A 15,100-nucleotide genomic window follows, 5' to 3' on the forward strand; every position below is an offset into this window, starting at 1 on the left:
TCGCGAAACACATTCATTACGGAACGTGAGTTTTCGTAATAAAGTTGAACGATTTGTAACTGTTGCTTAGACGTAAGTCTTTCCATGGTGAAATACCAAACAAAAATAACACGATAACTTGACACGACTCATGCGTGATCTGTCAAAAAAAGTATCTCTAATGGGAGCACACGTTATATTTATTTATTTATTGTTATGACTTTGTTTTTAATAATATACTTAAGGTTCTTCAAGACAAGATGTCTTTATAATCAAATTCATTCTGAAACAAAACAATTGAAGTATTTACACTTTTAGATAAACTTTAATAAAAATTTTATCGAATTTTAATTTGTAAATATTTTTTCTACCTTATTTTCAATTTGAATTTTCTACAATATTAATACCGTTATCTGCTAAAAAAAGCACTTCTTCAAATGAGATCACTTCCTCACAAAGTTCAATTTCTCAAACTAGTAATACAATATACTTGTATAGTTATTTTATACACTCATATTTATCTCTTACTTCTCTGTGCTAAATTTACCCGTTGCTATCCTTATCGTAGTCCAAGTCTGACTAATAATTCTAATTTTTATACTCTTGCAGCATGTTGGTACTGAGTATAATAGTGTTCCTCACCCAACGGTTGTTTGTATCACCTAATAAACCTAAGCGAGATAGATATGTAGTTATATATACTTATTAGTAAATATTTATGATGACGAGACGAGTTGAGTTCCAAATGGCTGTCTGTCCGTCTGAACGTCCGTGAAAGCAGTAACTTGAGTAAAAATTGAGATATCTTCATGAAACTTCATAAAAAAGAAGAACGAGTACAGAGATATAAAATTGTTCACCAAAGTTGGCATGAAAGAGCTTTAGAGGAATCGTTGTCAGATTTGGCACCGCCTACATTTAGGTGAAAACCCATATCTCGGGATCTACTCGACTGATTTCGAACAAATTCGGTAGGTAATATTGGGTTAGGTTAGGTTAATCTGGTGGGCTAATAAGCCACGCATAGACTAGTTTGGTCCTTTTCGATACCAGATGGTGCTCACTTACTAAGCCCAAGAGGATTAGTCATCGTTAGGATGATTGCGCTTGACGCCAATTTTAACAGACTCTGGGGCCTCACTATCGATACCTCCTCCAGTGTATCATATTGTGGCGAACCCAAATGCTTAAAGCGCAGTCTTGCCAATGCGGGACAAATGCACAAGAGAAGTTCCATTGTTTCCCTGTTGCCCTGCTTCAGATATTTCCTGCAGCCTTCTCGATCTGTTAGCTACATCCTGTGGGCATGTCTCGCCACCAGCCCAGTACCAGTTAGTATTCCCATAACGTTCCTATAGTCTCTTCTATCGATAGGGCAGCAGATAGGCAATATTATTCTGGCATTCCTACATTACAGTGTGGAAATGAAATTCGCTCTACTACAATCGAGCCTTGGAGCCACCTTGTGACCAAAAATTGACCAAGTCGGACAAAAACTATTTAGCTCCTAGATAGTTGGACCTCATTTCCTTTCCAAATCTTTTACTGAAAATGTCAGTCATACTTTCAGATATGCATGTGAAAATCGAAAAGAATGTTTTCCGCTTTGAGCCTTGCAAGTTGCAAAAGTTTCAAATGTTCGGTTGCACCCGAACTTAGCCTTTCCTTACTTGTTCTAATTTAAAATTTGATTGATAGCAAAAATTGATTGATCCCCTGCGCATAAAATTTTAATTTATAATTTGTATAGCCTGATATGGACTTCTGATAAAGCATGTGCCTTTGCTATAAAAGATAAAAAATATAATAGCAAACGGCATTTGAAATTTCATAAAGTGACGCAATTTTTTGCTTCGGTCAGCTTCTTAAACTCTGACTAAGCGAAGAAGTAGTTCAATGTTTCATTGTTTTACACAAAATTATTTAAGAACTCTACAGGCTTTAGCCGAAATGCTCTTTCCGAGCTCTTGATCAAGTATAAGTAAAAATGTCATCTTTATTTTGTCGCTTCTCGTTGATAATCCAATTTTACCCTTTTTGTCAATAAACCCGCTTTGCTGACTCCTTAATATAAAGTCTCCAATAACAGTGGTAGTGATAAATCTATATTTAGGGTTCTGCTGTGCTTTGAAGTTTTGTGGACCTGCCATATTTTTAATGAGAATCACCGCAAACAAACTAAAACATCTTCGTTCTCAGCACGGTAGAGTCTACCTAACTAAAAGGTCATTGACTGTGATTGAGAAAGAAACTTGGAGCTATCCAGTTCTATCATAATGGGATGTCCAAAACTATTACTTGGATCAACTTGTGAGGTTATAGAATTAAATATAACAATAAAAGTTTTTTGTCCGGAAAGTAATAGGACTGAGTCGATTAAAAAAAATTTATTGAACCAATCGTTACAATTCTTTAAAAACTTTCAAAACAGACTCCTTCTGCGTCGATGCAGAGCTGCCAGCGCGATTTCCAAGCATTGAAGGCAGCATGGAAGGCATTATCCGGAATAGCCTTGAGAGCCGAGGTGCATGCTGTTTGGATCCTTTCTGTCGTCTCAAAATGCTTGCCTTTCATCGGTCTTTTTAGGCAAGGAAACAAAAAAAAAGTCCGGCTGGGCCACATCTGGGTTGTAGGGCAGCTGCGGAAGCGTTGGGATGCAGCCCTTGGTTAGGTAGCTGTTCACAAGAAATGAGGTGTGTGCCGGAGCGTTGTCGTGGTGCAACTTCCAATCGGCTGCGATGTCTTGTCGGATCCGATTGACCTTTCGTTTGAGTCTCTATAGGACTTCCACGTAAAACTTGGCGTTTACGGTTTGCCCAGGAGGAAAAAATTCATGGTGGATGATGCCTTTGATGTCAAAAAAGACACTGAGCATCGTTTTCACTTTGGATTTGCTCATTCTTCCAGTCTTCATCAGCGATCTTTTCCCGGCCCTCCAAAAAGGCCTGATGCCACCGAAACACACCACTTCTTGCTAAAGCCAGTCGGTGCGCACACACTCCGAAGTACAGGCGCGGCGGATGAAAATCAGTCCTATTACTTTCCGGACAAACCCTCTATTATATGCCTGCCATGCAATAGATCGATTAAAACCAAGTTTTGGTATGGAAAACATTTTTATTCGAAGATGTAGCTTCAAAAAATTCGGTGTCAATTATTGTTCAAAGCAACGACACAGATTTCGAACAAATTTTTCAGAACGGCGAATACAAACTGAACGATCGGAATCAAGTGCTTTTATATAAAACTTTTTTCATTTAAGGAGGTATCTTCAAGAAATTTGAATTTTATTATCCAAAGTATCACCAACATCTGAAATTAAATTGCTCGGATAACTATAGCGATAGTTATAGAGTCGATTAGGCGCCGTTGGCAGCAATACGGACTGACCTATGGAACGACTTGGCGCATTTCGTTACGCCAAGAGATGTTAACTTGAAAGCGTACAAAACACAGCTTGTGCTAGAACTGAAGCGAAATTTTGTTCAGTGATGATGCCCATTTCTGGCTTAATGAGTATGTAAAACAGCAAAATTGCGGCATTCGGGACGAAGAGCAACCTGAAGAGATTCAAAAGCTGCCACTTCATCCAGAAAAATTACGGTTTGGTGTGGTTTGTGAGCCGGTGGAATAATCGGTTCATATTTCTTCAAAAACTTCCCACATATCGCATCAATAAATAGATGTATTGAGAGAACACATCGGTGAGCAGATAATTTCATGTTTTGAGCAGGTCGATTAGCCACCAAGATCGTGTGGTATCACATCGTTAGACTTTTTCATCTGGAGATAAGTAAAGTCTAAAGTCTATGCGGTTAATCGCGCTTCGATTCAGACCTTGTAGCAAAACATCAGGTATGCCAGTTACTAGTCGAAATGCTCGAAGGATTCATCGAAAACTGGACACTTTACTGGCTCCTTCCCTTCCACACACAGTTAGCTTTTGAAATTTAATTTAAATAAGTACATATGTATTTCAAAACTAAGAGTTACAGCGTGCTATCTACTTGATGTTAACGATAAGTCCAAGATAAGTTTTGACGTGTCTCTGGCGTCATTTTTATCACACTCTCGAAGGCACACGAAACAACAAAATCCACAAAAACATAAGATGTTAAGAACTTCGCACCCGGTGTGAAACCGACATACAGATATACATACATATGTATGTGTATACGTATAAATATTTACGTTTATAATATGAAGGCTCTTAATCTGCATACTGGCGACATCGTCTGAACCGCTGCATTAAACATGCGCTCTCCCTCTGCTTATCGCTTTAATTTATTTCATTATACTACAAGTACATACATACAAACATGTTGGGCTAATATATAGTATTTGTATTTGTGAGTACCGTTTACTAGAGTAGTATGACCAAATATTCAGAGCTAATTAGGGAAGAGCGCAATCATTGTTCATATGTATATAGAGCAGTTCTTATCAACTATGAGTTCTAAATCAGCAGATTTCGAGTGCAGACATATGTACTTATGTTCATACATATGTATATGTATATATGTATATATCTATACATATTTATGTATATATGTTTGGCTTTATACTGATTAGAACTGTTTAATTTGTTGTCGTTGTTATGCTTCTTGTTGTTGTTGCTTTAGTTGCTGCTACTAAAACACCAGCCCATTCAACACTCGGAGTACAACCTGCCACCGCCCACCACACACCGCTTTTGCGCTACATTTTGCCATGTTGTTGCTGTTGTTGTTGTTGTTTTTTGGTAAGAGGACGCATACACTATACATACATATGTATGTATGTATGTATGTATTTACTATTGTGCGCGATCATATCAGTGCACGAAGAGCAAAAGCACAAGACGAAAATTTATTATATACACACACACACATAGGCATACAAACGTATATAAGTATACAGTACATACGATTTTTTATATGTTTTTAAGTACATATGCATGTACATATGTATGTAAATACGCTTTAGGTGGACAAGCAGCGGGCTGGTTGGCATGATTTGTTAAACAAACGCACACACGTGCTTGCACACACACACACACACACACATAAAAACATACACATACATTTGCATATTGCTTGCAGAAGTGCTGCCTACCGTTGTTTTTGTAGTATTTTTTGCATTTTTTTATTTGTGCTTTTGTTGTTTTCTGCTTTTATTTTGCGTTTTTTTTCGAAAAGTAAATCAAAATGCTTCTTAATGCTATCAACCGCCACAGTATCGGTTTGGTTCGAATTCGATTCAGTACATTCAGTGCTCAGTGCGCCAAATTTTCTGTGCGGTTTTCGGTGAGTTTTGTGCTGCAAATTATTTTCCCTTTGTTGCATTGAAAGGGGCTCATGTTTTGCTGGGTTGCGCAGGCCATTTGTTGCACGGCAGGAATTTGGCGGTGCATTTATTACAAACAGACTTATATACATACATATGTATGTGCATGGCTTATGTTGCAGTTTGTGGTTTCGAACTAAGAAATAAATTTAAAAAATAAAAAAAAACTTTTTTTTAACATTTGCTGATAAAAAAAATATTTATTAAATAAAATAAATAAATAAAAAATGGTTTTTAAAATAAATAAATATTTTTTTATGAACTTTTATAATATTTTTTTTACAATTTTTTCTCTAAATATTTTTAATGAAACATTTTTTACAAACAATTTTTTCCTACAATTGTGCATGAAGAAATATTTCTTTCCGAAATTTTTTCTTAAATATTTTTATTGAACAATTTTACTTTAAATTTTTTTTTCTAAAATTGAACTGGTGTTGCAGTTTGTGGTTTCGAACTGAAAAATAAATTTAAAAAATAAAAAAAAACATTTTTTTTAATATATGCTGATGAAAAAAAAATTTATTAAAATAAATAAATAAAAAAAAATGGTTTTTAAACTAAATAAATATTTTTTTATGAACTTTTATAATATTTTTTTTACAATTTTTTCTCTAAATATTTTTATTGAAACATTTTTTACAAACAATTTTTTAATACAATTGTGCATGAAGAAATATTTCTTTCCGAAATTTTTTCTTAAATATTTTTATTGAACAATATTTCTTCAAAATTTTTTTTCTAAAATTGCACTTGAAAAAATATATTTTTGTTATAAATTTTGATAAAACGTTATTTTTCGAATATTCTGTCTTAAAATTATTTTTTCTAAATATACAATTTAAAAAAAATTATTTTTTTCATACTTTTTGAAGTTTTATTTGCAAAAAAATAAAAGAAGTTTTTTTTTCTACAATTGAACATGAAAAAATATATTTTTTTTATGAATTTTGATTAAACGTTGTTTTCCAAATTTTCTGTTTTGAAATTAATATTTTTTTTCTTTCTCATTTCAATATACATATCATAACAATTAAAAGAAAAATCGTTTCCTTAAATTAAAAAAAAAAACAAATTTTCTCGAAATACCAATAAAAAATTTCCAATTTTATTTTTATTGAACAACCTTTCTTCAAAAATTTTTTTTTTCTAAAATTTAACATGAAAAATATATTTTTTTATGACTTTTGCTTAAACGTTGTTTTCCAAACTTTTTTTTTTAATTTAACATGATAAATATATTTTTTTATGAATTTTGATTAAACGTTGTTTTCCAAATTTTCTATTTTGAATTTATTTGTTTTTAAATTGTTTTTTGTAACAATATTTCATCACAACTTTTAAAAATTATTTATTTTTCATAAAATTAAAAAAGAAGATTTCTAATTTTTTTCGAAATAAAAATAAAAATTTTCTAAATTTTTTAAATTTTTTTTTGAAATTTTATTTTAAATTCTTTCGACCATCTTTTACTTGCATTCAAATATTTCAATGTGAATACAATTAAATGCAAAAATACCACATTTTTTGTATCACGTGCAATCGTTCATGACAACTAGTTCTCACTGTCCTTAAACCGTGGCGTTCACTGTGTATCTTATCAACGCAAATTTCTGCTTAAAAGGTGGGTGTGCATTTCTGCATGCTCATGCACCTACATATGTACATACATAGGTACTTACACACACACTTAATTACAAATTTATTGATATCCATAGTTAGTGCAAGTGCTACATACATATAAACAAACTATTTTGACGCGCTTGTGCTCTGGCGCTTTCGACGTCTGACATTGCGTATGAGTTTACTCGCTGAGCGGATAAGTATGGGAATCAAAAGTGTGGCAATGTGCAATGCCACTTTGATATTCCGCGCGCATGCAGTGCTCGGCAATGTAAAACATATGTATGTACATGTACATACACATACAGACATTTGTTATGATTGCTGTTTTTTTCTCATACAATTTTAAAATTAGACACATTTGGCAGTGTTTTGTGTTGGCTGCCAAAATTTGGCTTTTTGTTTTTATTTTTAATATTTTATTTTATACTCAGAAATTGTCCCCTATTTATTTATTACAACAAAAAGAAAAACAAAAAAAAATTGGGTCATGCTGGTGTGTTATTTATTATTAAATAAGGGGCATATTTTCTTCGGTTTTGTATAAAAATAATGTAAACCTATTCTGTGCATTTCACGAAATGTTTATGTCCCTTTAATATCGGGCAGCTTGGGTGATGTGTAGGAGTATTTTATGGCTCTTTGGAGTACTTAGTTTGGTTGAAGACTTAAATATATATTGACTTCTCTATATATTTTTTCTAAAACAGAAAGTAAAAAAATAAAAAAATAATGAAAACCCAAAAATGTATACTACTTCACTAAAAATTAAATAATAAAACAAAATAAAACATAATAAAGTAAAATAAAAAAAAAACAAGGAAATAAAATAAAATAAAGTAAAATAAATATATTTCTTCTTGTTTACGGGTAAGCGGTGACAAATGCCTGTCGGATCATCAGTGCTGCAACTTGCAGGTCACTAAAAATCCTCCTCTAAGGAACCGTCGCCATCCTGTGACCTTGGGACCACATATGCATTACCTCGGAGTGACGTTCTATGTTTCTCATTGCTAGATTTATATCTGCACACCAGCGTCCAGATCCCACTTTCTGCTGCTTAGCAAAATTGCTGCGAGCTTATGAATAATCCCCCCTCATGACGCGGATTAAATTGTCCGCGTTTATTGGGCCAACCAGGTCTTCTACGTCTACTTCTGTATCTCTTGCTGTAATTAATGCTGCGATGTCGTCCGCGTAACCAATTAAGTAAGATTCGTCTCGCATTTCAAGTTTCAGTACATATAGCATCTTGGTTGATATTCTTGGCATAAAATGGATTCTTGTGCTGCTTCTGACGTGACCTCTATCTGTTGTTAAGGTAGCTCCGCGCCACAGCTCTGAGGTAGTCAGGGATTTTAAAGCTTTTTTCGAGAGCGTCGATCATATCCTTCCACTTAGCGCTTTTCAATTCGTTCCGGACATTTTACACATTTTATAGCTTCTAGAGTTCATTTGCCGGGTCTAAAACCGTTTTGTTTAGGAGGAAGTCTTCTAGCATTGTTGATAACCGTTTCGAGTTTGGGTTTCAGCAACCTTTCATAGAGCTTTCCCGCTGTGTCAAGCATGTATAGTGGACGGTATGCTGATGGCAAGTTGGGATCGCCTTTTTGCCTGGATAATGTAAAAAAATATGTTATATGTATATTAAAATAATACCAAATAAATAATACATGTGTAATTTTTGATAACATAAATGAGAATAAAAAGATCTCTATATCTCGATTTTGTTAGGCCAGTTTCAAAGTCGGCTATATGCTATAGTGGTCCGATCTGATTTTAACAAATTTCGGGAAAAACAGCCGTTCAACATCGTCTCAGAATGCTCACTATAGACGTTAACGGCATTTCCTGCCTCATTTTGAAATAATCTAATACTATAATCCGCACCAAACGGCAAATTTTCGGAGATGTAATTGGGTTTTCAGAACCACACTAGGATTTCACTCACCCAAATAGCGACAATTTTGTTTATTGTTTTCGAAGAACGTGAATTTGCGTAATCATCTTGAACAATTTCCAAGCGTTGTACCAAAATGAAAGATGACAGAATGGAATGGCATACCTTACTGAACATACTGACAAAATTTAACACAAATCCGTAAACAAACATGGACGCAATGAGCAGTCAAAACCTAATCATCTCTATTAGTAGACATTGTATATACTTTATAGGGTCTCCGATGTTTCTTTTTGGGTGTTACAAACATCATGGCAAACGTCATGGCAAAGTTAATATATCTTGTTGAGGGTATAAATATAACAAAAATAATATAATACATTTATTTCAGGATGACATACTTATTATTATTTACGTGAAGAGCCTAACCTAACTAGGTAATGAGACAGTCCCTAACAGTGATCTCACTTGGATAGCTTGGAACGCCGGTCCTGAAACTCCTATAGAATAGGTAGTTTTCGTAAAAAACATTACTTTTTTAATTTTGTACTGGTACTTTTCTTTCTTTTGGGCAAGCTACACTTGATGGCTATTTTAATTTTTAATGTTAAGAATAAATAGTAAATAAATAATAAAGTATGTGCATACATATATGTTGAGGATAATATGATTGGTGATCCTTTTAAAAATATTTATGTCGGTCCTCACAGATTTTCCAAATACTTTCTATTTGATATTAATATTAAAGCATTGATTTTTTGGTGAATTACGAAAATAATAAGTGGCTACACACGTAAAAAATATTTTTAACTTTCTCAAAGTATTGTAATATTTAAAATTCATCAATTTTATTAAGGTTAATTTTTTGGTACAGGTGGCAACTCTGGTCAAATAATGTTTGCAATTCTTTCGTTTCGTGAACCTGTTAAATTTGATAGCCATATTGCATATATGCCTTATTTTTTATAAAATTAAGAGATCACAATATTTGAAATTAAGTGGCAACACTACTCACGAAATATTAATCTTTTTAAACTTTTTTAAACTAATTCTAGCGATTTTATTAAGTTAATTTTTTGGTGCAGGTGGCAACTCTGGCCAAAAAATATTTGCAACTCTATCGTTTCGTGAACCTGCTTTACGAAATATTATATATAGGCCTTATTTTTATAAATTTAAGTAATCACAAAATTTTAAATTAAATGGCAACTCTACATATAAAAAATTATTAATTTTAAGCTTTTTTAAACTAGTTTAGTTCGTGTTCCATAAGGCAATAATTAACTTTTTTTAAATTAATTTTATTATATCGAAATTTTTAAACAGTTGGCAGCTCTCCGTAAAATATATTTTCAACAGCAAGCTTCTTCAAACAATTTCTTTAATACTCATAAGTTAGAAGTTTTTACTTTATACATTTATTTTAATTTTTAAACTGCTGGCAACCATTTTCCCTTTTTTTTGGTTAAATTAGTGGCAATTCAAATCAGTTTAGCAACCACTTTTGGGTTGCTTGCCGTACTCATGTTTAAATTTCACCGCAATTTTATTAGATAATGGTTTTGTGCAATAAAAGAAATCCACATAATTTCTTCCATTTAATATGATGAATATATATGAATATGTATGTATGTATATTATTCCAGTACTTTCTAAAAAAAATCACCATATTATATGTACTCATGTATATATGCACATACATATATACTTATTTATATGTATGCTGCCTTATTACTCTTAATTTCCAGAATTAATTCGACAGAATTTTTTTTCTTTCGCACACAAAAACGCCTAAGCAACTGTTTATACAATATTTACATATGTACATATGTGTGTCCACTAATAAAATATTTGTGGTTCTCTTATCCCGACAGAGAGCAAAATGTCAAGCAAATATTTCAACAACCGAAAACTTACGAAACTTCCACACTTAACACGCACAGGCGCCGCACTCTACCTCCGAACTATTTTCTCGTCATATTTTTCGCTTTTATTTCGAAACATTTTTGTTTTTCTTTAAATTTTTTTCTTGTTTTTTTTTTATTTTTTTCTTGTTTTTTTTTTTTATTTTTTTCTTGTTTTTCTTTTTTTATAAAAGTAAGCAACGCTAGTTTTTCCAAACGCAGAGTGTCGAAAACCTGACCTTGTCCAATAAATATACGAGCCACTTAGGGGCACACAAATGCACAGAAGTAGTTTTCCGCTTGCAGATATCTAATCTTTACAATATAGTGAGGGTGTGTACCGTATAGACATATGTATATTTGTGTGTTCATTTAGTAGGTGACTTAACTTCGAATTTATACTATGTACATGCCTTACTGATTGGTTAGCCATCATTCATGAGCGAAAGTATAGGGGTATATTAAATATATGTACATACATCCACTCGTACAACAAGCCACCTTCTAACGTACTCTTCTTCTTTACTATCGTAGACACTACTTACGCGGTTATAGCCTAGTTAACAACAGCGCGCCAGTCGTTGCTCCTTTTCGCAATTTGGCGCAAATTCGAGATACCAAGTGTAGTCAGGTCCTTCTCCACCTGATCTTTTCAACCGAGTGGAGGTCTTCCTCTTCCTCTGCTTCTCTCGGCGAGTACTGCGTCGAATACTTTTAGAGTCGAATACAAAAGTATGCTCGCTAAAACACTTTTACTATAGAACTGAGAACATACGAGTTCAATGAAGTTGTTGAAAAATGAAAGAGCTTCCATGAGACTATGAAATAAAAAACATTATAATAATAAATTGTTTCAGTCCTCGAAACCCTTTTCATAAGCACTTCTTGAGATGGCCTTCAGCTCCTTCAGCGAATTTTGTTTTATCTCCTCGATCAACGGGAACGGGTTCGACGCAGCGGCAATTTCAGTTTGGGGAACAAGAAAAAATCACACGGAGTCAAATCTCGTTAATACGGAATGGTTTTCACTGCGTTTTTGGCTTTAAATTCGGAGACAATCGTAAATCGATGGTTCATTGCCATCTTGTAAAATCCATGAAATGTACTTCCACAATTCCGGACGTTTTCGGAGAATGTTCTCACGCAAACGCCTCAATACGGCCAAATAGAACTCCTTATTGACCGTCTGTCCCTACATAATAAATAATGCACCAAATCACAAATATCGAAAAAACCAATGAGCATCATCTTAATTTTTGAGCGGCTTTGGCGTGTTTTTTTTATTTCAGGTGGTTTTTTTCCTCCATGCCGATGATTGCTGACTGGTTTGCATTTCAAACTCATAAACCCATGTCTCATCGGCAATTTTAATGCTCTCCATGAATGTGGAATCGGAATTCGCACGAGCAAGCATGTCCAAAGAGACCTGTTTGCTATACTCTTTTTGAAAAAAATTAAGCTTTATCGGTTCGAGTCGAGCAAGAACGTGTATCATACACAAAATATCCACCAAAATCATTCGAGCAGAGTAACGAGAGATGTCTTGCTCTCTTGCCATCTCAAAGGAGGCATGTCTTCAACGATCTCTCGACCATTTTTGAAGACTTTGTACCACTCGTAGGCTTGCGTTTTTGATACAACTGAATCTCCGTAAGCCTCTATCAATATTTGCAGCGATTCCGCATACGAAATTTTGTTAGAAATACAAAATCTGAGTCAAATTCTTTATTCATTGTAAAAATCACAAAGCTCTACTGAGGTGTACCGACTTAAGCAGCTGCTGTAAATAAACTGGTTTAGAGATCGCGATCATATTTGATTAAGGACAGTTCTACTTACCAACTTAGTAAATTTTTTTTTGAAATATCATTTATCTGGGGAATTTAATTACAATTTCCGGTATTTGTTTGTCACAATGTACATATATATATTTGCTCGTAATTATGACATTTGGGCATACGTAGCAATTTTGACCCGGATTTACATCCAATAAAGCTGTGTCACTCGGTAGTATATATTTTATTTGGAGCATGTGTTCTGCCGCCAAAATATCAATTATATGATTTACAACACGAACTTGCAGGTGTTGTTAAATATCTACAGTGTATTTTATACGAAAAAATTTACAAAATACAGTTGCGTGTGTGTGAAAAGAATCCCACACTTTGATTGCTCCATTGACCTACAAATTCATAGATTTCTGTAAATATTTCTTTCTTTTATTAAGACCATAAATTTAAAATTCCGTTTATTATAAAAATGCTCCATTTAATTTTTATTAATTTCTTATAGTATAACCGAATGATATTTTCAGAAATACACCAATTCATTTTCGTGGCTCTTTGTCTGAACTTTTTTCGTATATAAATGTGGTTAAGAAATTATTTTTGTTCTGTTGCTCTTAATTCTGCTTAATTTTATGGTATTTACGAGCAACTTATCTTAATTCTTTAAATATACATATGTAATTCACGTATAGCCACTGAGAATACCTATTACGTACCCAAATACTGAGTATGACGCCGAAGTAAGAAAGAAATATGAAAGTATAAATGCAACGATGAAAATAATTTTCATTGAATTTGATATTTTTTTCTGAATGTGACCAATAACTTGGTAATTAATAAGAAAAAAAATTGTTCATAAATTTATATTTTTCACGGATTTGTGTTCTGATTCTGAAGAACTCTGCTAACCAAATGACAAATCTTTTTCGGGTAGTATTATGCTATTATATATTTGACTTTGATTTCGCAATGTTTGGAGAACAGTCAATGCATGTAAATCCAAAATTAATGCTAATTTAGAAAGCCTGGTAGAATGCACTTACCACAATCCTTCGGTAGATTTTCAAACCCATAAAAGCATAGTATCTTATAACAATTCTTATTTTGGTAATATGTAGACCCGGTCGAATTGAATCTAACCGACTCAGGATGGTATCAAGGGATTTTTAAAGAATCCTGGTACCTTTCTAGGAAACTGTAGACTGAAGTTTGTTTAAAAATTTTTAAAAAATCTCTTGACACAATCCCGAATCCCTAGAAAGGTACTATAAACAGTAGACTAAAGTTCAGTTTAAAAAATGTATTAGTAATTCTAATTGAAGTTTATTAACCGTCCAGCAGGAAATTTTATTGTGTTTTGAAGCTTATATTGGGCTGTTCACTAAGTCATTTCGTTTTTTTAGTGCAATTCAAGCACGATTTTTTTAATTTCGGTTTGTTTTTTAGTGTAATTAAACACAATTTTTTTATGCTGTAAAACATTTTGTGAAATTATATATTCCATTTTGACTCAAAGCTATTGTCATCTTTCGCGCAGGAGATATATTCCACGCTCATAAAATTTTTGATCCCTCAAGGCATTTTTGAACCCACTGGTGTAAGTGGTTGTTGACAACCTGATTTGAGCTGAAGGTTTGCTTATCCAAAAAATGTTCCAGGGACCATAACAAGTAATAGTTGCAAGGTGTCAAATCTGGACAATATGGTTATGGTAGCACATCCTATTCAGGCTACAAAAGTTTTTGACGACTGGTCCAACTTATATGAGGTCTGGCATTATCCTGGTGGAATACTATACCCTTTTTACTGATCAATAACACGAATATAGTACATCAATCAATTTTCCAGCTGATTACAATACATTTAAGACTTGATCGTGGTATTGTCGTTAAAAAAGCTTATAACATAGCCTTTTTTTTACTGAATAACGGCCTTCGAAGTGGTTTGAGCTCATTTATCCTTTTTTAGACCATTATCTGCTGCGATTTATATTTTTATACACAACCAATTTTTGTCGCCAGCAACAATGAACTTTAGGCACGAATCACTTCTTTCACGTTTGATAAGCAAATCACAGCCGTTAATGCGACGAAGCAAATTTTGTTCTGTACGAATATGAGGAACCCATATGTCAAGCTATGAAATTAATCCTAAACGTTTCATGTGCTTAGGAATATTCGTGTTAAACAAATTTAATCTTTCAGCAATCTCTCGAGCGTTTTGCATTGCCCAAGGGTTTATTTTATCCACATCGGCTTCAAGAGTTCTTCTATCAAGATCGAAATTGCCGATACGAAATTCTGACGCACATATTTTTTTCGCCGAAGTTTCTCAACAAATCCATTGATTGATGCGATGTGTGGAAAAAAGCGCCGCTTGGTGAAACCAAATGTCGCCGAGTCGCTTCTATTTCAGGCATCAAATAGTCAGTTATCATGACGCGATAACGGTCCCCATTGACGGTTACGTTCCCACCGGCATAATATTTGAAGATATATGGACCGATGATTCCCCCGGCCCACAAACCAAACCATACCGGCATTTTTTCTGGATGAAATGGCAGTTTTTGAATCTCTTCAGGT

General features: G+C 33.6%; 1 protein-coding gene across 1 annotated transcript in view; it reads left to right on the top strand.

Moving 5' to 3' along the window:
* Positions 1-5,215: 5,215 nt before the first annotated feature.
* Positions 5,216-15,100, top strand: part of LOC120771363 (aquaporin AQPAn.G-like) — a 46,027-nt gene continuing 36,142 nt past the window's right edge. The window contains exon 1 of the mRNA XM_040099322.1: positions 5,216-5,264. The gene's annotated coding sequence lies outside the window, so the exon portion shown is untranslated. The remainder of the gene's footprint in view (positions 5,265-15,100) is intronic.

The sequence above is a fragment of the Bactrocera tryoni genome, chromosome 3 (assembly GCF_016617805.1).
Source record: "Bactrocera tryoni isolate S06 chromosome 3, CSIRO_BtryS06_freeze2, whole genome shotgun sequence".
Lineage (NCBI taxonomy): Eukaryota > Metazoa > Arthropoda > Insecta > Diptera > Tephritidae > Bactrocera > Bactrocera tryoni.